This window comes from Salvelinus fontinalis, chromosome 2 (genome assembly GCF_029448725.1).
Source record: "Salvelinus fontinalis isolate EN_2023a chromosome 2, ASM2944872v1, whole genome shotgun sequence".
NCBI lineage: Eukaryota > Metazoa > Chordata > Actinopteri > Salmoniformes > Salmonidae > Salvelinus > Salvelinus fontinalis.
This window is the reverse complement of record NC_074666.1, coordinates 61,522,344-61,546,497: the sequence shown is the minus strand read 5'-3', so window position 1 is coordinate 61,546,497 and position 24,154 is coordinate 61,522,344. Positions and strand designations below refer to the sequence as shown.

Here is a 24,154-nt window from a genome sequence, read left to right as displayed (position 1 = left end):
TCTGGAAGCACTTTTCAGAAATGCTCTTTTGTGAGTTGTTTTCCTAAGGCTGCTCCCCCATGTTGCTGGTTGAGTGGGGAGATGGGAGATGGCTTACGTAGTGAATAGATTCTAGAACATTCTGGAGGGGTATATTTATTTGACATGCATGAGGGTCAACTTCCGCTGTGCTAATCTGAACCCATCATCTGTACTGCTGCTACCATATGATGAGTGGTCAGGTGGGGGTGGAAGGCCCCACTTTAAAAAGGAGGGATGAAGTCACTCCAGTTGTGGACAGGGTCCCAGGTGTTAATTTTTGTATGGACACACGTGGTGCGCGGGTCAGCCATTTATTCACCTGCAACAGCCGACAATACCTCACCCATCTGCAACCGCCCGACTATTTGTGATAAAGTGAGAGGCCTGCACCCGCTAACATATCAAATGCGCTGTGGCCTACAGCCCGAGACGGCAGATTGTTCTTTTGACATAAGGTGCAGGATTTGTGTTGCATTATTTAGACATGTTTCTGCTCATAATTACCAACATTTTGGTAGGCTGTTAGTCAGCTTGTCTATAATTAGATACACGCAGCTTCTCTTCTGTCATTACACAGTATACTGCCCTAGTGCACTAAAACCCTTGCTCACCAGAATTTTATAAAATCGCTAAGTGTGACCTTTTAGGGACCGGGAAGAAAATGCAACATTTCCAAATGACATCAGTTTGACCGATTGTAAAGAAACAGAAAGCTGCTCAAAACAACCCAACATGTTTCTGACAAGATTTCAGTTCCTTCTGGATGCATATTTGATGCGGCTGAAATACTAATCAGCTTTTATGATGCTGATGAAGATACCGTCTGTAGAGGTGCTAACTGTGCATTTGCATTCTCTCAAGATGCTGAACGAAATAAATCATATTTCGCCACTCCTGTTCCCCAGTCAAAAATGTAGCCTATATTTGGTGCGTTATTTTACCGCAAGAAATGCCTTACTCTGCAGGAATTCATATTAAAGCTATGTGTGGTTATAGACCTAGTCAGTGTCCAGATTTCAGTTTCTATTTAACCCATCGGAACAGTAGGCTACAGTTCCCTTGACGTGCCATAGGCCTACTTGAAGTCCCCGTCTTGTGACTGTCGAATTTGTATAGCGCCTCACAATCACCACACATAACCAAATCGTTCACAGACTTACTTTTCTGCCCCCCATCCCCTCTACTTTCAATTCTTCATTTCGCAACTTCAATGTAGCCTATAAATAGCAGAATAATTATACATTTATGGACTTACGGTATTGTTCTCTTTATTCAACCCACCCGCCATCCACCTGCCCTTCCTCCACACAACATTTCATGACCCTAAACCTGACCAATTTAACCATGGAGACTGCAGGTTATGAGTTAACCCACGCATCACACACACAGTCTCTGAGGAGTGTTACTGTAGCTTGGTATTGAGTCATGTCAAACTAGACACTAGAACCGTGCAGCTGTGTCAACTATCAACTGAGACAATAGTCAGAGCTCAGATCCAATGACATAGCAGCACCTAGCAAGGCCAAGGCAGACATAAGCCTATTTAAAAGGTGAAGGAATTGATAGATGCTTAATTAAATGTATGTAGTTCTGTCCTTGAGCTCTTGTCTAATGATGTTCTGTATGTCATTCTGTATTGTGTTTCATGTTTTGTGTGGAGCCCAGGAAGAGTAGCTGTTGCTTTTGGAACAGCTAATGGGGATCCTAATATAATACCAAATACACGCATGATTACCCCACACACACACACACTACTCTAGGGATGGGCACGGTTAATAAATTATCCGGATATCCGAACGGATGGTTAGTATTCAAACACTTGAGTATTAATTTTTGGAGATTCTTTTTTAGGCCTATTTTAACAATGAAAAAAGCTTCATGTAAATTATATTGTTCATGTTACACTGCACAAGGACGTACTATGACATTTGAAATGCTTAATTGAATAAAACAAAAACTTTAGAATGTAGTGTTTACTTACGGCGCATTGACCTATTGCTGCTTCAGACGCAACGTGGTGTTGACAGTCATTGTTTACAGTTGTGCACTGTAAATGTAGCCTACAGGACTTACAAAATAATGGTTTTATTTTCAAGCTCATTTTCACTGATGGGCTATGGGTTGCGTTTCACATGAAAAGGTATTTTACTATTATAGTGCATTAAGGCCTACGGTCAGCCCTGACAACGGTATGCTATTTTCCAAACGTCAAATAGCGATTGGCCAATGGGCACGCACACCAATGGTGAGTCCTCAAGGCCTGCTGGCACAAATCAATACAACAAAAATTATCACCAGAAAATCTTTTGGGGGAAACATAATTAGCTACATGATGGCAAAACATCAGATTTCTCTTTCACCGTTGCTGTTAGCCTAGGCTGCTGTTAGCCAAAAAGTACTGCTATAGAACCCCGGAAACCACTGCGCACTGGTTGGGACCTATTTATTACACCGATTATGTTGCAAAACGGAAGCAAATTTAACTAAGCGGGGAGGAACCTACCTGATTTTGTCCAATATCAACTTGTTTTGGCTAATGATTACACCCCAGCTGTTTGCATTTTGTATAATTGTGATTGGTCAATTTTTTATTTATTGCAAATATCCGGAAAATAAATATCGATAGTATTGAACAGTGAAAAAAAAGCTCCTGACCAAGTCACCCCCTACAAAATTGAAATCAGTGCAGCCTGCTCTTTCTCTTCACTAATAATGCGTGTGTTCAGTCTGCCCGTTGCATGTAGAACACCCTAGCCTATTCATTGATGATAAGCCTAGTTTTACTGAAGTTACGAGACATTGCAATGCAAGAAATTCCGAAATACAGCATACCATTGCGAGATACAGCTGTTGATTGCCGATAGACAGACAGAACCCTGCACTACGTCCATCTATACTGCCCCCCCCTCTCAGTCCCCTCGCTAGTTCGCGGAATGTTTATGGGAGTGTTTGTGTTCTCGGAAGTACAACTAACTAGTCTCCTCCATTCCAAAAATACAAAATCTTACAAGTCGATTCTACTAAATGTCTTGGTAAATCACTGTATTTAACTGAGGTGGTTTGTTTTCAGGACAGAGTGGTCTGTGCACGGGCAAGCAGGCTGCGCGCAGGCAGCTCAAGATTTGATTGACAGTTCTGGTTGTCTAGAGATAGACATTAATCCTGCTTCAGAAAAAGCATTACTTCACAGACAAGTAAAATGCTGTAGTGCACCCTTACAAACAAACATGATGTATCCGATGCCCTGTCAAGGGTATGTATATATGTATGTATAAAAACTGTGGTAGATATATAACCTCATTGGCCGACTAGCGGTCACACATATGCACTGCTTGACTTGGACTGGAATAGGTGCTGGAGCTCCACAATACTTTTGAGCTAATATTCTATAAGATGTGTAGGAGCTCAAGCAGTAGAAAATGTGAGCTGCCGGTACTCCGCTCCGGTGAGCTCATGCCCAAGTCAAGCACTGTACATACGTAATAGGACCATTATTCTGCATTGCGAATTGATGTGGAATATTATTATTTTTATTTGAATTTTAATGGAAAACCAATAAAAAAAAGACAGTTCAATTTGCCACATCGCTAGTCAGATCCTTGCTCTGTAGAGTGTAGCCTCTTTTGTCAAACTGGACTTTGGTTCCTTCAGAATATGTCGAGACACACAAACTCAAGCAGAGAAATTCACAGTGAAAGTCATGATATGCACCGACTGGCACCCTATTCCCTAATGGGCCCTGGTCAAAAGCAGTGCACTGTATAGGGAGTAGGGTAACGTTTGGGACGCACATTAGCCTGCCTGCCTAAAGCAGAAGCTATGTGGAGGGAAGAGCTAACCCAGCCGCCTGCTAGTAGCACATTACTAATACAGCAGCCAGGTTCAATCTCAGTTCACCAAACCTCAATCAAATAATCCTTTCGCCATTCTCAGCACTACAGTATAAAACAAGTAGGCTACGGTACAACCCCTCCCTGCTCAAATGTATGTGTTCACAATTCCCTGGTGAACGGACAGGGGTGTGAATGACAGTTTGATTCAAGTAGGGTTACATAAATTGAATGTACATAGTAAAATTATTATGCAAATATGGCCCGAGTTACATAGAAGGACAAACAAGATTCATCTAATAGCCCAAAACTCTGTGTGACAAGAACAGCTTGGTGCGTAGTCTACCAGAGCTGCCAGTTACCTCTTGTGTAGGGTTTCTTAATGGGTGCTTTCCCAAGTGACTCTACATAGAAAAACATTTAATCAACTTAAGCCTTTGAGAGGCAGCAGGGAGGGACAGATATGAGGGAGTTAGGCTGTCTGGGGAAGTCCCGTCCTACACTCTCCAAACAATGTTACAGTTTGAATGGAATCAAGAAAGAGAACACTGTTTTCCCATTCAAGGGGGGAAATAATTGTATGTTGACCAAACTTGACAAGCGCATGTGCTCACAGACACATGTGCACGCACAGACACATATGCACGCACACAAACGGGTAGGCTGAAACAACTTGGGCTGTCGCTCAGCGTTACACGCATAATAACCCAGCAGAGTAAAGATCCAGTGAGGGTTTGGAATGTAAGGTGACCTCCCTTGGGCTGTTGTGTCAGAAAGTGAGATCAGACTATGGCAATGACTCAGCAATACCTCACTCTACACCAGGCACCAACTAGACTACAGAGAACATTCTGGGGGATGTGCGATGAAACCAGGGTCAAAAGTAATGCACTACGGCCTATAGGGACTTAGGGTTCCAGTTCAGACGTAGATCAGGGATAGGGAGGAGGAACAGAGCACAGTCACACACACCACTCATTCCAGACACCTCTAGCATGTTTATTCACAAGGTGATGTCAGAGACAAGGAGAGAGAAACAATGAAACATTCCCAGCACACTTTTACTCATGACTTAGGCTACGTCCTTTGCATACAGTATAGACTGTTTTTATCCTCTGGTCATTTCCATGTAAAAGCACCCATGAACACCAGCATGTGAAGTTCATGTCAAATCTGGTTCCAAATGAAAACTAAGTCCATTTTTTGATTTAAAATAAATAAAATAAAAACATTTTCCATCCTCAAAATTAGGAATAAGCAAAGTCTTTGACTTCTGGTCAAACAGGTGGAAAAGTCTTAATAAAAGAAATGTGAAATATATCAAAAACACAATAATGAATTAGTAGACCCCTGCCAACTAAAATCAACACTTACATTTCGTTTAAGAAACATTGGCATGTGCCTTGATTCCGTTACCAAAAACCCACATATTTTCTAATTTCTCTCACTCATTAGGGAGGATAATGAAAGTTCACAGAAGTAATAAGTAAAAAAGGTAGAAACCATATCTATTTGGTTTCTTAATTATTAAGTGATTAAAACTTGAAATTAACCAAATTGATAACAGATGTACCTTAAAATCAGTAAAGAAATTACTGCAATTGAATTGGCTACAATGGGAAATCATAGTAGTCAAATCAGTCTTCCCTTCCATTGGCATATTATTACATTCAACTCATAACCATTTTCATTGTTGGCTGGTGGTCAAAGCTCTCTCTGTCTCTCAAACACATAAAATAAAAGTGAACTAAACAATTAAAAATGTAAACTCAAGTGTCAAAGGAACAGAGACATTTCAAACGTCATATGGCTATGTACAGTGTTATAACAATGTGCAAGTAGTTCATGTACAAAAGGGAAAATGAATAAATAAATATATAGGTTGTATTTACAATGGCGTTTGTTCTTCACCGGTTGCCCTTTTCTTGTAGCAACAGGTGATAAATCTTGCTGCTGTGATGGCACACTGCGGTATTTCACCCAAAATATATGGGAGTTAATCAAAATTTGATTGGTTTTCAAAATCTTTATGAGTCTGTGTATTCCGAAGGAAATTTGTGCCTCTCTCCATAATTTTGGGTCAGTCAGAGTGGTCAGGTATTCTGCCATTGTGTACTCTTTTTAGTTCCAAATAGCATAACAGTTTACTCTGTTTTTTGGTAAATTCTTTCCAATGTGTCAAGTAATTACCTTTTTGTTTTCTCGTGATTTGGTTGGGTCTAATTGTGTTGCTGTGGCTGTAATGGAGCTCTGTGGGGTCTGTTTGTGAACAGAGCCCCAGGACCAGCTTACTTAAGGGACTCTACTCTGGGTTCATCTCTCCGAAAGTGATGGCTTTGTTATGGAAGGCTTTGGAATCGCTTCCTTTTAGGTTGTTGAAGTTCCTGACTCTTTCCTGGATTTTGATAATTAGTTGGTATTGGCCTACTTCCGCTCTGCATGCATTATTTGGCGTTTTACGTTGTACACCAAGGATGTTTTTGCCGGACTCTGCATGCAGTCTCAATTTGGTGTTCGTCCCATTTTGTGAATTCTTGGTTGGTGAGCAGACCCCAGACCTCACAACCATGAAGGGCAATGGGTTCTATTACTTAAAGTATTTTTAGACAGGTCCTAATTGGAATGTCGTTCTTTCTGATGGCATAGAAGGCCATTCCGCCCATTCTCTCTCAGATTGTTCACAACTTTGTGGAAATGATCTGTGGTGCTCTTGATGGAATGTGTATTTGTGGTCCTGGCAACTGGACCTTTTTTGGAAGTTGTCTTACTGTCAGGACCCAGGTGTGACAGAAGATCTAGGTGCTGCTGTAGGCCTTCCTTGGTGTCTCTCTCACACACACGCCACACTTTCCATTTACAGTAATCCGTATCTGAGCACCGACCAACACCGGATGTCAATGGAAGTTGAAAAGTAGTTGAAATTGCTGCCTTGCTTTCAACGTCCACAAAAGACGTTCTTGGAACGGTCTGGATAGGTTTAATTTCAAGGTCCGCAGATATTTATTTTTGTTGCGGTCCGGCCTTGACTTGGGCCATTCATAGAGAACCATGATTAGATGTGCCGACCAAATTTGAACCAACCATAGACGTTTATGTTTACAAGTGTGAAGAGCAGCGTACAGTAAAGATACATATACAGTTGAAGTCAGAAGTTAACATACACCTAGCCAAATACATTTAAACTCCGTTTTTCACAATTCCTGACATTTAATCCTAGTAAAAATGATGTCTTAGGTCAGTTAGGATCACCACTTTATTTTAAAAATGTGAAATGTCAGAATAATAGTCGAGTGATTCCTTTCAGCTTTTATTTCATCACATTCCCAGTGGGTCAGAAGTTTACATACACTCAATTAGTATTTGGTAGCATTGCCAAATAAGTTGGGTGAATTTTGGCCCATTCCTCCAGTCAGTGCTGGTGTAATTGAGTCTGGTTTGTGGGCCTCCTTGCTCGAACACGCTTTTTCAGTTCTGCCCACAAATGTTCTATGGGACTGAGGTCCCTCCTTGCTCGAACACGCTTTTTCAGTTCTGCCCACAAATGTTCTATGGGACTGAGGTCAGGGCTTTGTGATGGCCACTCGAATAGCTTGACTTCGTGGTCCTTAACCTGTCTAGGATCAGCGTGGCGCTAGCGGCACACCCCCCCCCCCCCCACTGAAAAACCAGTGCCGCGAAATTCAAAAAAAATATTTTTTTTAAATATTTAACTTTCACACATTAAAGTCCAATACAGCTAATGAAAGACACAGATCTTATGAATCCAGTCAACATTTCCGATTTTTAAAATGTTTTACAGGGAAGACACAATATGTAAAGATGTACATCTATTACCTAAAAACACATTAGCATATTCCACCATCTTTTATTTGTCCACCAACACCAGTAGCCATCACCAATTCGGCTAAACTAAGATATTTATAGCCCCTAACCAACAAAAAAACTCATTAGATGACAGTCTGATAACATATTTATGGTATGGGATAGGTTTTGTTAGAAAAAAGTGCATATTTCAGGTATATGGCATAGTTTACAATTGCACCCACCATCACAAATGGACTAGAATAATTACAATGAGCAACGTGTTTACCTAACTACTAATCATCAAACATTTCGTAAAAATACACAGCATACACGAATCGAAAGACACAGATCCTGTGAATACAGACAATATTTCAGATTTTCTAAGTGTCTTACAGCGAAAACACAATAAATCGTTATATTAGCTTAGCACATAGCAATTAGCAGCCCAGCATTGATTCTAGCCAAAGTGAGCGATAAAAGTCAACATCGCCAAAAGATATTAATTTTTTCACTAACCTTCTCAGAATTCTTCCGATGACACTCCTGTAACATCACATTACAACATGCATATACAGTTTGATCGAAAATGTTTATATTTAGCCACCAAAATCATGGTTAGACAATGTGAAATGTAACTCGGCTGGTCAGAATTTGTCCTTGCGCCACTTAGACAGTGATCTACTCTTATACATAAATACTCATAAACGTGACTAAAAAATATAGGGTGGACAGGGATTGATAGACAATTTAATTCTTAATACAATTGCGTTATTACATTTTTTAATTTATCCTTACTTTTCAATACAGTTTGCGCCAAGCGAAGCTACGTCAAAAAACATGGCGTCCTAAGCCACTAAAATGTTTCGACAGAAACACGATTTATCATAATAAAAATGTCCTACCTTGAGCTGTTCTTCCATCAGTATCTTGGGCAAAGGATCCTTTCTTGGGAGAAATCGTCTTTTGGTGGAAAGCTGTCCTCTTGCCATGTGGAAATGTCAACTACGTTCGGGATGAACTGAAAAGCGTGTCCAACTTTTCACATCGTTGCAAAAATAAATGTCACAAAATCGCACTAAACGGATATAAATTGCTATAAAACGCTTTAAATTAACTACTTTGTGATGTTTGTAACTCCTATAACGAGTGAAAAGATGACCGGAGAAATATAACAGGCTAAACTAATGCTTGGAACAGGAGAGGGTCGGTGTCTTCCACGCGCGTTACGCAGCAAGAAAAGACTTGCTAGCTAAAGGTTTTTTTCATTTGTAGGGCCTGTGAACGAGCAATCGAGCCCGTTGGAATCGTCATCACGTAAAGGCATCCAGGGGAAGACGTAAGAAGTGTCCGTATAGTCATAGCAACGACAGTGCCCGTTTAAATGACTTCAGAAAAGTGGCCAACGTTTCTCAAATCTGACTCCATGTCAGGGAAATTGCTGTAGAATGGGCTCTGTTCCACTTAGAGACAAAATTTCAACTCCTATAGAAACTATAGACTGTTTTCTATCCAATAATAATAATAATATGCATATTGTACGATCAAGGATTTTGTGGGAAGCCGTTAAAAAAATTAGCCACATTAGCATAAATAGTCTAAACAGCGCCCCCATCCCCAACAGGTTAAGCCATTTTGCAACAACTTTGGAAGTATGCCTGAGGTCATTGCCCATTTGGAAGAACCATTTGCGACCAAGTTTTAACTTCCTGAGCGGTATGACGGCTGCGTGGTCCCATGGTGTTTATACTTGCGTACTATTGTTTGTACATATGAACGTGGTACCTTCAGGCGTTCGGAAGCAATTTCCAAGGATGAACCAGATTTTTCTGAGGTCTTAGCTGATTTCTTTAGATTATTTCCCCATGATGTCAAACAGAGGCACTGAGTTTGAAGGTAGGCCTTGAAATACATCCACAGGTACACCTCAAATTATGTCAATTTGCCTATCAGAAGCTTCTACAGCCATGACATCATTTTCTGGAATTTCAAGGAATTGTGAAAAAAGTTTAAATGTATTTGCCTAAGGTGTATGTAAACTTCCGACTTCAATTGTATCCTATATTATAAACTGTGTGGTTTAAGCCCTGAATGCTGATTGGCTGACAGCCGTGGTGTGTCAGACCGTATACCACAGTTATGACAAAACACTTATTTTTACTGCTCTAATTCCTTTGGTAAGCAGTTCATAATAGCAATAAGGCCCCTCGGGGGTTTGTGATATATGGCCAATATACCATGGCTAAGGGCTGTACCCAGGCACTCTGCGTTGCATCGTGCATAAGAACAGCCCTTAGCCGTGGTATATTGGCGATATAGGACACCCCTCTGGCCTTTTTGCTTCAATATATATCCCACCTTGTGTGACAAGCAGCAACTACCTGGCTGGGGAGCTGTGCGCACTAAGATTGAAGTGCTGAAGATAAAAATAAAAATAAATGTTAAAGCTGCGTACAGGCATAAAAGCTACAGTAATTTATTTAAGTCTACTAAAAGTGAGGCTTTGTCTTTTGTGTTTCGTGGATAGGTTGTTTTTCAATGTTCGAGTTTGCCTCAGGAAAGACCAAATGGCTACTAATCAAATTCTGCCGAGTGCCCTCGTTGCCACAGTAACCTCCCACCCTTGAAGGGGCAGCTGATATTCTGGTTAAAAAAGACTCAGGTCACAAAACATACAATAAAAACACGCAATATAACACACCATGTCTTACTAGTAATCCATTTATTATAATATATATTTTAGTGTGGGTAATTATGGCGAAAAACATGGCTGGTATAAAATCTAAGTGGCTGTGTTCAGATAATTAAAAAAATCATATTCAGAAAGTTCATATTCAGGCACTGGCAATAAATGTTTGTTGTAACAACAATGTAATTACTTTTTTCCCCTTCTTTTTTTTACGTCAAGTTGCTCGTCCCGGTGACCTAAACTGATATGAACGGAATTAAATATTGGCAGCGTATCAAATGGCACCCTATTCATTATATAGTGTACTTACTTCGACCAGTTCCCCGTAGAGATCTGGTCAAAAGTAGTGCACTATATAGGGCACCATTTGGGATGCAACCATTGTTTTGGCCTCCATGGCCTGCTTCAGATAAAAATATCAAATATTTCAAAACAATGGACAGCATTGTCTATTGAAAAAGACAGGTCTAGTGGTTAATACTAACTGCAATCTGTTTATTTTTTCCACTTGAAGATTTCATAACAAGCGTCAGAAGAGAACTATGCAAGAACAGGGGGGGGGGGGGGGGGTTATAAGGCAAATAAACATGGAAGAAAGTGCAGATATGTGGCTGATGTAACGTGGTCAAAGGTACTGGCACATATCCAGGAAAAGCCAATAAAGGCTAGCTTAAAGATCTATCAAAGCCGGTCACACACACAATAACATTTTTGTATTAGTGTTATTTACTTGTAAAATATGATGTTATGAAAGTACTTAGGAAAATGTATCTGTTGTCCTAACGTCCTACTACTATGACATTCATAAGCCTAAAAAGTTTTGAACAATATCAGGAAGTCTTGAAATAGCCATGTTGAAAAGCTGAGTAGTTTTTGGTACTGTAGTTTAGTGATTGAGCCATTAACTGCTGGGGCTACAAAGACAAAGAGCTGTCACAGCCTTGACCTTTGAGAGACCTCCTGCAGGGGACCAATCACACTGTCAATCACAGACTGAAGAGAAGGTGGGAAAGAGGACAGCTCACATCTCATCTCCTTCATTTCGACTCAAAAGCACATGTTAGGCTGTCAAACATATGTCCTCCACTCTCCAGCCTCATCCAGTTATTCTGAGGGCATAAACTAACAAGAGGAAAGATGGAAACTGTCTCCTGTCATATGATGACCTCGCTCCAATCGGGCCTTGTTCGGACAGATAATTAACAGAAGCCTACAGGAGTTAAACGAGAGAGCGGTCTAGTCCCTAAATAATGATCCTGAAGAAAAACAACGCTGGATGTTTTGATGACGGCAATCGAAAGCCTAAAAAACATTACGTTTTTAAAGTAAACACTGCAAAGGCCAGCCTTCAAAAACTAGATCATGGGGTTGCGTCATCTCATTTATTTTTGTTGTGGTTATCACATCCCATTAACACGCTGAAAAAAAGAACCATTGAATTTGACACATTTATTCCACCTACACAACCAGGCAAGCAGGAGTGGCTCTATAACACACACGTTGTTACGAAGAAATCAATATTCTCATGGACAACCCTGAGCCATGTTGCTCGCCAGGCATGGCGGTGTGCAGAGCCGAGCGTTGGAAACAGGACTCCTGTTACAGAGCCCTTTAAGACCAACCCTCCCAGTCTAACCAGTTGCAGGCGTATAAGCACCACCCACCCAGCGATACCCTGTCCAACCAAACGCAGGCTTTGTTTAGGACATGGCCCACGATGATGCGTATTTCACACGATCACCTTATTCTGATGAGGCCGCTCCCACCAAGTCATGATGCTTATTCTACACCCGTCGCCCTATTCTGAACAATGCAAAGAGGTAATTAAAATGTGGCTATTCTTTGGTGGAGGCAGCCATCGCAGAGGCAGCACCAGTAAACCCTGAAATGGATCAACCTCCAGTACAGAGGAAAGAATGTAGACTGTGCTAAAAAGGTTTAAATTAGGAAAACAGGCTAGTAATTTTGTCATAACACAATATACTATATTTACTATTGATGATGGTTAAGCATAAAGGTCTAATGTTGGTCGAAAACATTACCAATCATAATCAAAATGCTAAATAGGGCCTAATGGTAAGAATTATTTATTTATATATCTATTTTTACAACAATACAATATTCTACCCGACAGAAGCATCAAATGGTTCTCCCTCACCTGGTCCAGTACCAGGTAAATCCATCAGACTCTCCAGCTACTCGTATTGCAGCTGAAGGTCATAACCTTTATCGCTGCCATCCGTGGGAACCATCCACTAACTCACGTTAAACCCAGTCCTTGAATGCGATAAGGATTTCTCCGACATGCTGCAGTTAATGTGTCCGGATCAAAGTTCCCATAATGACTGTGTGTGTGTCCATGCATAGGCCCGTGTGTGATGTGTGTGTGTCAGAGCATGTGAGAGTAGTTCAGCTGTTGGAAGCTCATGGAGTGGTGCGCAACGCTTCATGTGCTTTCCTACAGCACTGCTAAAAAACACTCCGTGGTAACGGGAAAAAATATATAAACTCCATTCATTAAAATCACAATCTCTCAATTGGGTTTTAAGTATTGAAACCAAACCATGTGGATTTGAATGAAAAGTATTTGAATAAACATGAAAAGGTGAATGTAAGAAGCGAACAGCATTTAAAATAGGCTACATGTTGCATTAAAACAGCATATAAAACACTAAATAGGTCAGGACCCAGACAGGAAAGCGAAGGAATGAAAATGAATTATTTCGGCTATATTATTTCAATTATTTCAAGGCTATAGCCTACAAAGACATACACTGTGAAGCATTTGCGAGAGTGACACAACAGGCTGGTAGGGACATAAAGCTCTCAGCATTTAAACATTGCGTTGTATTAAATCATTATAGTCTATAAATTGCACATATAGGCTGTGACTTACTTAGAATTAAATACAAATTAAAGGAAAAATTCTCAGTACCTTTGAATTCCTTTTTTGAAACACAAGTTTGGCCAGTCTGTGGCGTCAGGCTCATGTGATGGTGCCTGGAGAACTGGCCAGCAGTGGAGAACACCCTCTTCACTTACAGAGGCACTGGGGATGCTTAACACCCTTTTGGCCACTTACCAGGTTGGGCAGAGATGCAGTTGTTGTTTAAATTTTTCTATTAGGAGGCCTAAAGGTTTTTAGGCATAATAACCCAATCAAAACAGAAAGCTAATTTGAACGTGGGAATATGCCAGGCCTATTGGGCCAAAATCTATTATGGCCTATTGTAAAGATAACGAAATTTAGTGAAACGTTTAACCATCAGATCAGATTTTTTGTTTAGAAATACTTTGCTACAATGACACACTCCATTATCTACCCACCACATTCCTTTCTTTTAGCATGTGCACATAGTAAGTACACCATCATACTTTTTGGGATAATTGCATTTTCAGATTCCACAATGACTATAGATAAAGCAAGGGGCTAGAGCAGCACACACGTAGACTACAAATGCAAGCTGGGTTGGGGCGCTACTTGAGCGAAATTGGAGCGGGCGAGAAGGCCGACACGCTAGCCTATGGGAATCTCGCTCCACGCTCCAATCAAATTGCAAAAGCTCCGCTCACATACTCTGGTGTGTGTGCGTGTGTGTAGGTAAAATACTTTCCATACATATTTGCCAAATGGTAGGAACGGGTAATTGTTTTTTTTTTGTTTTACATTGAACGACGATTAGCATAACTGCGATTTCCACCCACCATTTTTTCTTACGCTGTTGCCTCAAACTTATTTTAAAATAAAATGTTATTGGTCACATACACATATTATTTTGGGTGTTGCAAAATGCCTGTGTTCCTAGCCCCAACAGTGCAGTAGTATCTAACAATTTATCATCTGAGATGTTGATGTCGTGCCTGCCATCAGTTGAGACACAGCATAAATACAGGGTGTCTAAACTACAAAATAAGCTAAAATTAAATAAAATCTGAGTTTACGAGTTTATAGATAATTGATGTTAAATGTTTAAAAAATAAAGAAGCAAATTTAATGAAAACACTTTCTTCCACAATAAATTAAGCTCAACCATTGGGTGTCTTATGGTAGGGTGGGGTATGCAAAATGGGTCAACTTTGAGCGCCTCTATCTCCTGAGTGTTTTGCCATTCGGGTCCAAAAATGTACTTTCTGACCACTTCTACCTAGGGCTGGGCAGTATACAGTATTTTACGATATACCGTTATTGATGCACAGACTGGTTTGGGTTTTTACTTAACCTTCTATAAATGGTATTTGAATGTTTGGTTTGTTAAATGCGATACGCCTTGTGTAACGCTCATTTTTATTGTTTACGTCGCTACTTCAGTAATCTCTCTCAGCTCGCACTCAATGCTGCTTTCGACACAGGCTTAGCCCCGCCCCCTGTCACTCAAGGAGCACATTTGTTGTTCCTCAACGTCGAGACACTTGCGTTCAGTCTGCATGGTCAATGCAGCGCATGCAACAGTGTTGCAGTGTTGATGACAACGATACGGTTTTCACTTCGGTCCTTAATATAAATCCCCTAGTGTTCTATAATTACACCATTAGTTTGTGTTTCTTACATCTGCAAACAGCTAGTTTGTATTTTCTTAGTAAATTGAGCCTAAATCTGGTTAGCTGCTAATGCTAATCGCTAACTAGCTAATAAATGTACTGAGTCAGAGCAAACGTAACTAACTAAACAGCCTGATAATACCAGTGATGGTGTAGACCTAAATTAGCATGTTGTTTGTGCAACAGTATCAGCCAAATCAAAGAAGAATATGCAAAGCAAGAATATGTTAAGAGAAAACATTCAATGTAGGCAAAGATTATAGGGTCCCTTAAACACTTAGGTTCCCACCCGGTCACAATAACTACTCCCTGGTATTTTCATTAGTTGTCATGTCAATACACTGTATTCCAAGTGCCCACTACTATATTCTAACTACAGATTTAGAATTTCCACAATTCCGACAGTTCACCCAAGTGTTTTGCTCTAAGTCACAAGTCAAATCGCAATTGTAACATTGGGTTACAAATAAGGCCTAAATTGTTTGCCCATATCATGCAGCACTACGTGGCAGTGTGGAAACGATCTCAAATGAGTGCAGGAATTGCATAAAATTATTTTGGGCTTAATTGAACAGTATAACACAATAATAACACTTAGAATGTATGTGTTGCTATCCTTGGGCCACACAATACTCAGAAAGCAAATTTAGAACTTGCATTATTCAAAATTATTAAATACTGTCAAATACCACCCACGTTTTTTTCATACCATGGTATGATCTTTTGGCCATATCTACCATGGGCAAATACCCTGGCCTACATACATTTTTGTTCAAATCAAAAGGGGTGTAGTCAAAAAGTGATTGAAATCATACGGAATGACCCAGAGAGGAAGAGAGGCATGTGCGCCTCTGCACTTTTAATTGGGCCATTAGGCCATCAGGGAGCACAGGCCACAGCACACTGAACTTTAGACTATAGGTCGGGTTCAACCCGTGGGTATACTCACTCCTCTCCTCATACACGGTACAGCGCACCTGGTTGTGTAAACACTATGCCAGTGGTTTCTGCCTTTGAAGTCTCTTAATCGTTCAGGTTTCTCCATGAGAAGGAAAAAAATCTGAAATACACCATAGTAAACAGGGGGAAACAGTTGGGTCTAGATCTCAGCCAGCTGTCTCAGGTACTCCCAGCTGGGGCAATTAGTTGACTGTAGGGTTTTAAAAAACACACAAAAACAAAAGCCAGGGTCTGAATAGGCTAACTGGCATAGAGCGAAGTAAAACTCTGAGGAACCAGAACCAACCAATGATATGTGATGCATATGGTTCCACTTCCAGACTGGTTTGGTGGCTTCAGCACAGGAGTGAATAGGGGCCAGTGTGTCAGTCAAGCCACTCCCTGCAGAGCCTACCAATGGTCAGGCTTCCTCTCAACCCTGTCCTGACCTCTAGGGTCTGGGCAAATTACTTGTCTGAAGTTAGGCCTGGAGGGGTGAAACACTTTGGCCTTTAACATCCTACTAAGTCATGACAAGTCCAGACAGGAGTCTGGTAAATTAGCCCATTGCCCTTGTTCTTAGCCCATCTTTTTCCCCCTCCCTTTTTGAATCAAAGTTTATTTGGGAATTTAAGTAATTTGCACCTCTGGTTTCTCTTCAGGCCATGTACATGGTTTGCATTTTTCCTCCCTTGTTGAGTGGGGTTGATATATTTTTCCTGCTTCTCCCACCTGGCTGGCCCATGTTTCTCTTATGTGAGGTGGAGGGAGGGAAAAAAATAATAGGTAAAAGATTTTCAGGAATGGAGCATTCTGGGAGGAGAGTTTGAACAAAGGGATTGTTTCAGGTGTGTTCCGAGCAAGGTTAAGTTCAGAGGGAGGCACTGCCCCTTGGTTTGAGATGGGGGAAGAGATGGATTGAGGTGGAAGGAGGGAGATGTTGGCTTGAGGTCATGAAACTGGAGGGTGTGTGCATCTGAGTGTACTTGGCAGACTAGGCTTGAACTATCAAAACAACCAGCAAAGACGTTGTTTTAGTGAGCCAAATGTCACCCTTCAGCTCTTTCTCCAGTCAGTATTCCAGGAAAGAGACTAGTGTGTGTTTCCATATAAGCAACAGCTCAAGTATATGCCAAAGCAAGGTGTACAATACCTGCAACCCAAAAACACAAGCGAAAACAACTACTTCTACAGAAACCCAAAAGAGCAAATAATTTAGATGTATGAATAAAGCTGTGATTGCTCAGACTGATTTCAAGTGTGTCTGACTGGAACAGATTATTCATCACGAGCTGAAGTCTTCAGAGAAGCCAGACATTAACCGTCTGAGGGGTTCTGAACAATACCAAGTAATAACATCAGTAATACCAACAGGCTCTGCTTTCATCTCTCCAAGTCAATTGTCTGACAGGATAAAATCCCAAACCCAGTGCGCCTATGAAAACACACTACAGATCTGTACATATAGATTTGCATAATCATCAGAAATAAGCCTACATTTTGGCCTAACCAGAGAAACAGATGTTGCTTAATGCACATTATGGTCTGTAGCCTACAGCAGTAACCAGCCATACCTCTATTGGTTGTTTCCTGGTAACTCTGCTTCTATACTGATTGGTTAGATGCAAAATTAGGACAGAAGGATCTAGAATATAGGCTGAGGAAATTGCTATATGCTCTAAGTGGCTAGGTGCTAGGATAGCCTAAATCAAGGCCAAAAATGTATACACATACCTTTTTAATAACTTACAAGAGGACTATTTCTGTCCACAATACGGTATTACGTAACATTTCCTACTTAAAATGCAACCAGCAAACCACAATATTTTCATACTTTTGGTTGGCACTGGCAGTATCTAACATTTGCAACAATGAGACAATTTTCTTGGAGCGGAAAGCCCTGGAAAACTGATTAAAGTGGGGAACCGTTATCATTGCTGGGAAGGACAAAAGCTAAGTGGCTTGAATCCATGCTGTTTTCCATTCAGGTTATTGAGTACCCTCCCCTGAGTCAACCAACGGCTTCCAAATTCATAAACTAGATACTTGTTGTGTTAGCCTCCTCCTACGGTTGCTTCAATACCACACACACGTCTCGAAAACGGCTGATAGGATTCCACCCAGATCTAAAGGGTCAATGGAGGGGGGTGGGGTCTTTGTCAATTGTGTGGTTTATCAAAACAAATAAGAGGAGTGAAAACAGGCAGTGAAAGGACTCACACTTTCAGCAGCATATTCCTACACCATATCAAACAGGCTAGGGAGGGGCCATGTAATCTGAGTGAACAGCTCTCCATTAAATTGGGTATAACATGGAGCCAAGCCTGAGCTAGCGGTGCCATCGGTCCAATGCAGCAGCAGGCGAGGTGCTCATCACCCTCTATTCATAAAACGTCTCTTTGACTCCAACACATGGGCTGCAATGGGGACAGGGTCGTGGGGGAGGTCACCCTGTCTGGCCAATATGTGCAATCAGTAGGCTTTTTTCTCTCTACGCTCCACACTCAGGGCCAGTCCTGTTTATGTGTATTTAACCTCCTGAAACCATTTCCCAAAATGCACATGTCAGCCAGACCCTGATCTCTCTTGAAATTCAGTCAGTGGATTTGCAAACTGCAAAGGCCCCAATACAGCAGCAGAGCACAACAGTCAAGGCCTCACTAGCTCAGCTACACCAAGAATGTACTGTACCCACCCATAATGACAGCAAACAATCAGGAAGATAAACTCCCCCCTCCCCACAAGATGAACATTAGTGAGATTATTCGATCTTGGAGGAAGTTCACACATCAGAAAATGACAGCATTGTAGTGCTGAGATCACATATGATGCAAGGATATGCAACTTAACACATTATATAACAGAAAACTACAGATGTGTAACACACTAACCAGGGGTTGAGCAGGTTAATGTGCAATTAAAGGGGTTCACATGAACACAGTTCCTGGTTGATAAAGGGATGGGACAAAATTACAATACCTGCACTGACGTTAGACCGTATACAAGCACATAGGAGACGGTTGAGATCATGGCATGGCAAAACCTTGATGTTTTGATATTGAATACAATGATTATATTGTTCCTTGTTTTTTTTCTAGCGGCCTTGTGTATATCGCTAAGTCATAATTTAGGCAAAATTGAAATGTTACAATTATTTAGCAAACTAACTTGGTTTCTGCTAAAGGAAATTATTTTTATGAAACAATTAGTGGAAAACGTGGCGCCTGCAACTGCCAGTGGCTGCGCCATTATGTAAACCTCGCCATAAATTACTCAATTGGAAATGTATCCAAAAGTATAATGTAATCTATGCGACAATGCATTTTCTAGGTTAACGTTTAAGGATTGCGAAAATGGTTCCTCTCTCGCACGATTGCGATCATTCGACAGAATTACTTGGGTGTGTATATTATGCACGATTAAGTTTAGAATGCGGTGGCGCAGAGATGCATTATATCGTGGGCAATACAGTAAGCTTGCAAACTACGTTTTTAAAACGGCCTAAATACATTTATATAAGTATGTTAGTAGACTGACTAGGGGTAATTTGGATACACAATCAAGCGCTTCGGTGAACAAGGCTTGACATTGACACAATTGTAGCTGGTAACGTTACAGTTAAATGCTAATATCAATGTTTTACGATTATGTCTGGCCAACTGTATTTTCCCTCGCACTCTCCCAGAATTTAAGAATGTCATGGCTCATGTTCACTGGCTAGCTGTAGATTACTATAATGGTGTACCCTTGGCAGCAGAACGTTCAGCTACAGCGAATGCAGTAAGAGTAACAAACCTAACGTTACCTACACTGTCTATAGCTAGAACTTGGATTTGAAAGGAAGGTAGACCTATGCAACATAAAAATCACACAAAAAAATGGTTGAGTATTATTATAAATGTGAGATGGCCGGCGTGCAGGTTACCAAACAAGTTAAATGCTAAATGATGTTACAACATTTCAAAGTTATTTTTTACTACGGAGTTAAAAGTAACAAAGAAAAATGAGGAACCTACCACGTGATGAGGAGCCGATCCGGTAAATTTTTTAGAAACAAATCCCGCACTTTGATAGTAATTTCATAGTAAAGGAAACAAAATATGTTGAAAAACAAATAATTCGAGAATACCTCTTCACAAAATCCGTCTCGTGCGATCCAAATTGGGTAACCCCGTGTTACTCCCGAAATCACGAAATGGGCGAAACAACGAGTACTTGAGGAACCGAGTCAGCTTGCTCTCTTCTCTCTCTCTCGCTGCAATTATTAATGCTCAATCTAGTTTATTTCAAAGGCGGTTGAATTCGAATTTGACTTGTCATATTTCCCAACGCCATTTATCGACGATTTGTTATGTATTTTCCCCGGCAATCCGTTTTTATTGTTGCCGTTTTAGGGAGAGCGTCACACAGAAAATGGCGGCTCACTCCTCTCCCTCGGATTTCAAGTCTGACAAACAGAACCCGAGAGCAAAACCGCGGCGGGAGACATTCCTCATACTCGCCACTAGTGGAACTTCAGCCTGTCTCCGCTAGAGGGAGCCAAAGTCAAGCGCTCCATTTTCTACATGACTGAAACTGGGTTGCTGTGTCTTCCATCATGGCTCAATTAAATCGTGACTTGCAGTTATTACATGTCACGCAAGAGCCGGAATGGATCCAGTTTCATTATAACCCTAATTCAAAACGTGGTTCTAAAGGATTGGAGAAAGTGAATGGTTATGGGTTCATAACCAGGACACACGGTTAGTTATATAAATATCTATGATACTACCCTGCAATGTTATGATAGCATTCCCCAATGGGAAACACTCTTTTCACACCAATTCGATACCGAAGTGACTTTTTCATAGCAGGTAAGGATAATTAATGTAGCAGGTCAGGAGACTGAGATTAAGGTTAGGAGGTTAGGACACAATTTTCTCTACGAAAATCACCTTGTATCTAAGTGTCGTGAAAAGAGTGTGTCCCATTCACCCCATAGAGGAAATATAAGGGTGTTGCATATAATTCTAATGTAAGGCCAGGGGGAACCAAAGAACACAACACTATTTCCATTTCTTCAATGCAACAGAGGGCACAGATGGGCAACACAGCTGATTCTGTTGCAAAAGTTTTGTCTGTTGCAAGAAACCTTTTGCAACAGGAATTGTTAACTCCAAATGAAAACAAAATCCGTCAGGTCCGTATCGTTCTGTTTGGTTCTAAAACAGTAAACGGCTTCTGTTGCAAGACACAATGAATACACCCCTGAACTGTGTCCCTGCCTTCTCAACAAAGCCCAATATGAAGAAGACAAAAAACACTTCCACTCGCCCTGTACCATTTTTGTGTGCAGATCTAAAGGTAACAGATAGGCAATGCGTGTAACTGTAACCAATCGAGAGCAATAGTAATGGCGTCTTTTTGTAGGCACTAACTCTGCCATGGTTCGTTGGACAAAGCCTATGAGTTTTGTAGGGTTTTAGGATAAATGCAGAAATGGGGTATGTGGTAAACACAGGCTTAGGAGATCTTGTACATTTTGTTCTATGAAAATCTTTATCAGCCAACGTCACTTTTTGTGAATTTTGAAGCATTTTTGTAATAAAATAAAAAAAAACACAAAAGGCTTCCTAATTCATAAAGGTCATGTTAACTGACTGGTATTATGTCATAGAACAAAACTTATAAGATCTCCTAAGCCTGTGTTAACCTCAGACCTTATTTTCAGCGTTTATCCCAAAACTTTATTCTTTCCAAATAGGAATGGCTGAATGAACCAGAGGTTACTCGGTTTTTAGCACTTCAAGCTGCCGAGCTCTATGTAGGCAAAGGATGGTCCTGTAACCTCTAGGGTAATCTAATTGCAATCCTTCACTATATTACTTAGAAATCCAGTTCCTTTCATTAGGCAAACATAAAAATGCTTACAGTTTCAGATGACAATAAACACTATTCCGCCATCTAGTGGTATTTAGTAGAGTTAACGCCCCCTATATTGGATAAACCACTCCTCCACCTGTGTCAGCATATGACTCCCGCAATTTATTACTGTAACAGTCTTTAGGTTGCTATGCCAGACAGTGACACAATATTGGAGTGATACATCATTTCAGATTATAGTTAAATGTCAACCACAGTCATTTATGGAACAATGCACTTTGGCAATCTGTCCAAAGTTATTAAAACCAAGCACTGTGCATGTAATAACTCTATGCATGATGATGACGACACATGATCAATACTGTATCATGTAACACATGTGTTGTGTATACATACCTTGCAATAGCAAAGCTCACCTCCAACCAAATCCATCCTTAGGTTAAAAATATCCACTGTGTCTTCCAGGTACAGTGCATTCAGATCCCTTCACTTTTCCCACATTTTGTTGCGTTACAGCCTTATTCTAAAATGGATGAAATTGTTTTTTCCCCCTCATCAATCTACACACAATAATCCATAATGACTAAGCAAAAACAGGCTTTTAGAAACCCTATTCTTTACAAAAAAATATATACATTTGCAAACATTTCTAAAAACCTGTTTTCACTTCATCATTATGGGATATTGTGTGTAGATTGATGAGGGGGGGAAATGATTTAATACATTTTATAATAAGGCTGTAACATAACAAAAGGTGGAAAAAGTGAAGGGGTCTGAATATTTTTCAAATGCACTGTAAATTCCACAAGGTAATTCCTCCACTTCTTTGTCCAAGGTACCTGTACATACAAAGAAATTGCATTATAGATCAATAATATACCTATAAATCATGACTGTCATAGACCTACTTGGCATGGCCACTACAAAGAATGTCGAAAAACACTAATGGTACAGAACATTATGTGATTGATTTTTGTTGTTCTGACTATGTATGACAATCCAAATATATTTATATTATGACCTGGCATTGTGCCATATGCACAAATTATTCTGCAAGTTATCTTGTTGAATTTTGGTGAAGATTTACGTGCAGCTACAGTAACACTAGACTAGGACACAATCTTCCAGTCTTCTAAATGAAGAATAAAAAGTGTAGTCATTTGAGACTCAATACTCTGTTAGCGTAACTGATTTTGTGGAAACGGGCTGTAGCCCATAATCAAATACGTTGGCTAGCTAATAGCTAGCGAACTCCACGGCCCTTGTCTAAGTAAGTTAGCTAGCTGGCGCGTCTAGCATAGCTTGCTAGCAATCCCTGCGCTAAAATCTATTACTACCTTATAAACGTAGCTAACCGTACACAATATCACACACTGTGACTTACTGTGCAAAATTCTACTGTAAATATAACAGTGTTATCACAATTATTATTTACTATATAGTGTATATAATTTTGCAAGTGTGTGTGCCTACTGTACGACACCCGAAGAACGATAGCTAGCTAGATACACTATTTGGCCTGTTGACTGCAACCCCACAGTAACGTTAGCAGTTTTACCTTAGCATTTCAAACTTGATCATCAAATAAATCAATAACATATAAAATAACACACTTAAATCCCATCTCTATTCATTTTATCTTCTAACATAATCCGTTTTGTAAAATTACGTGAGATAAACTCAGTTTTAACATGACAGAGTGAAGAATTCATGTTCACTTACCTGCACAAGTCAACCAGTCTTGAACCGGAATTACCCGCCTGCCTAGCACTGTGATTCGTCAATTTGGTTATGCAGCGATGGCGATTGGCTTATTATCCTCTAGTCTGCACGGATGGGCGTCCTGTTGAAAGTAAATAATATGGAAGTTTACAATTTGTTGTCATTAATATACAAGCTCAATAACAGTGCAATACTTTAAAGTAAAATAATTTGGTTAGACTAAATAGTTAGCCAATTACTCTTCAACGTCAATTTCACCAAATTATCCCGGTCTCCACCAAATCATTTGCCACAAATTACTTTGTATTTAGTCTCCAAATTTCAACCCTTAATTGGCTAAACGGAGCATAATTTGTACCTAGTAATAGCCACTGAGAACATTCGAAGCTGTTTATTTGCTTTTTCAGCAACCTAATAGGCTGTTAGATGTGTTGACAAGCTGATGCTGGGTCACAACAATTGAATCACTGTCATTTGAAGGGGCTTTTCTTAAGGCTGCTGTAGTGTGTAATATGACATTGCTGGACTAAAATTGCATTATACAGAGATAAAGGTGCGAGCCTATGTGGTTGTATGTGGAGTGGCCCAGTTGTTGAGGACCTGAAACCGACTAGGTGTATTGTCAGTTAATGCCATGTCCCACTTGCAGAGGTCTTTCTGTCCTACAAGATAAGACTAACCTTAAAATAACCTTACTAACATCCATATACCGCCTCCAAGTTCCCGCTTACATCAGATGCAATGTCCTGGT

General features: G+C 40.4%; 1 pseudogene; it reads right to left on the bottom strand.

Annotated features, from left to right (window-relative positions):
• LOC129822681 (KAT8 regulatory NSL complex subunit 1-like) overlaps positions 1-22,128 on the bottom strand; it is a 77,050-nt pseudogene extending 54,922 nt beyond the window's left edge.
• Between the last annotated feature and the right edge of the window lie 2,026 nt (positions 22,129-24,154).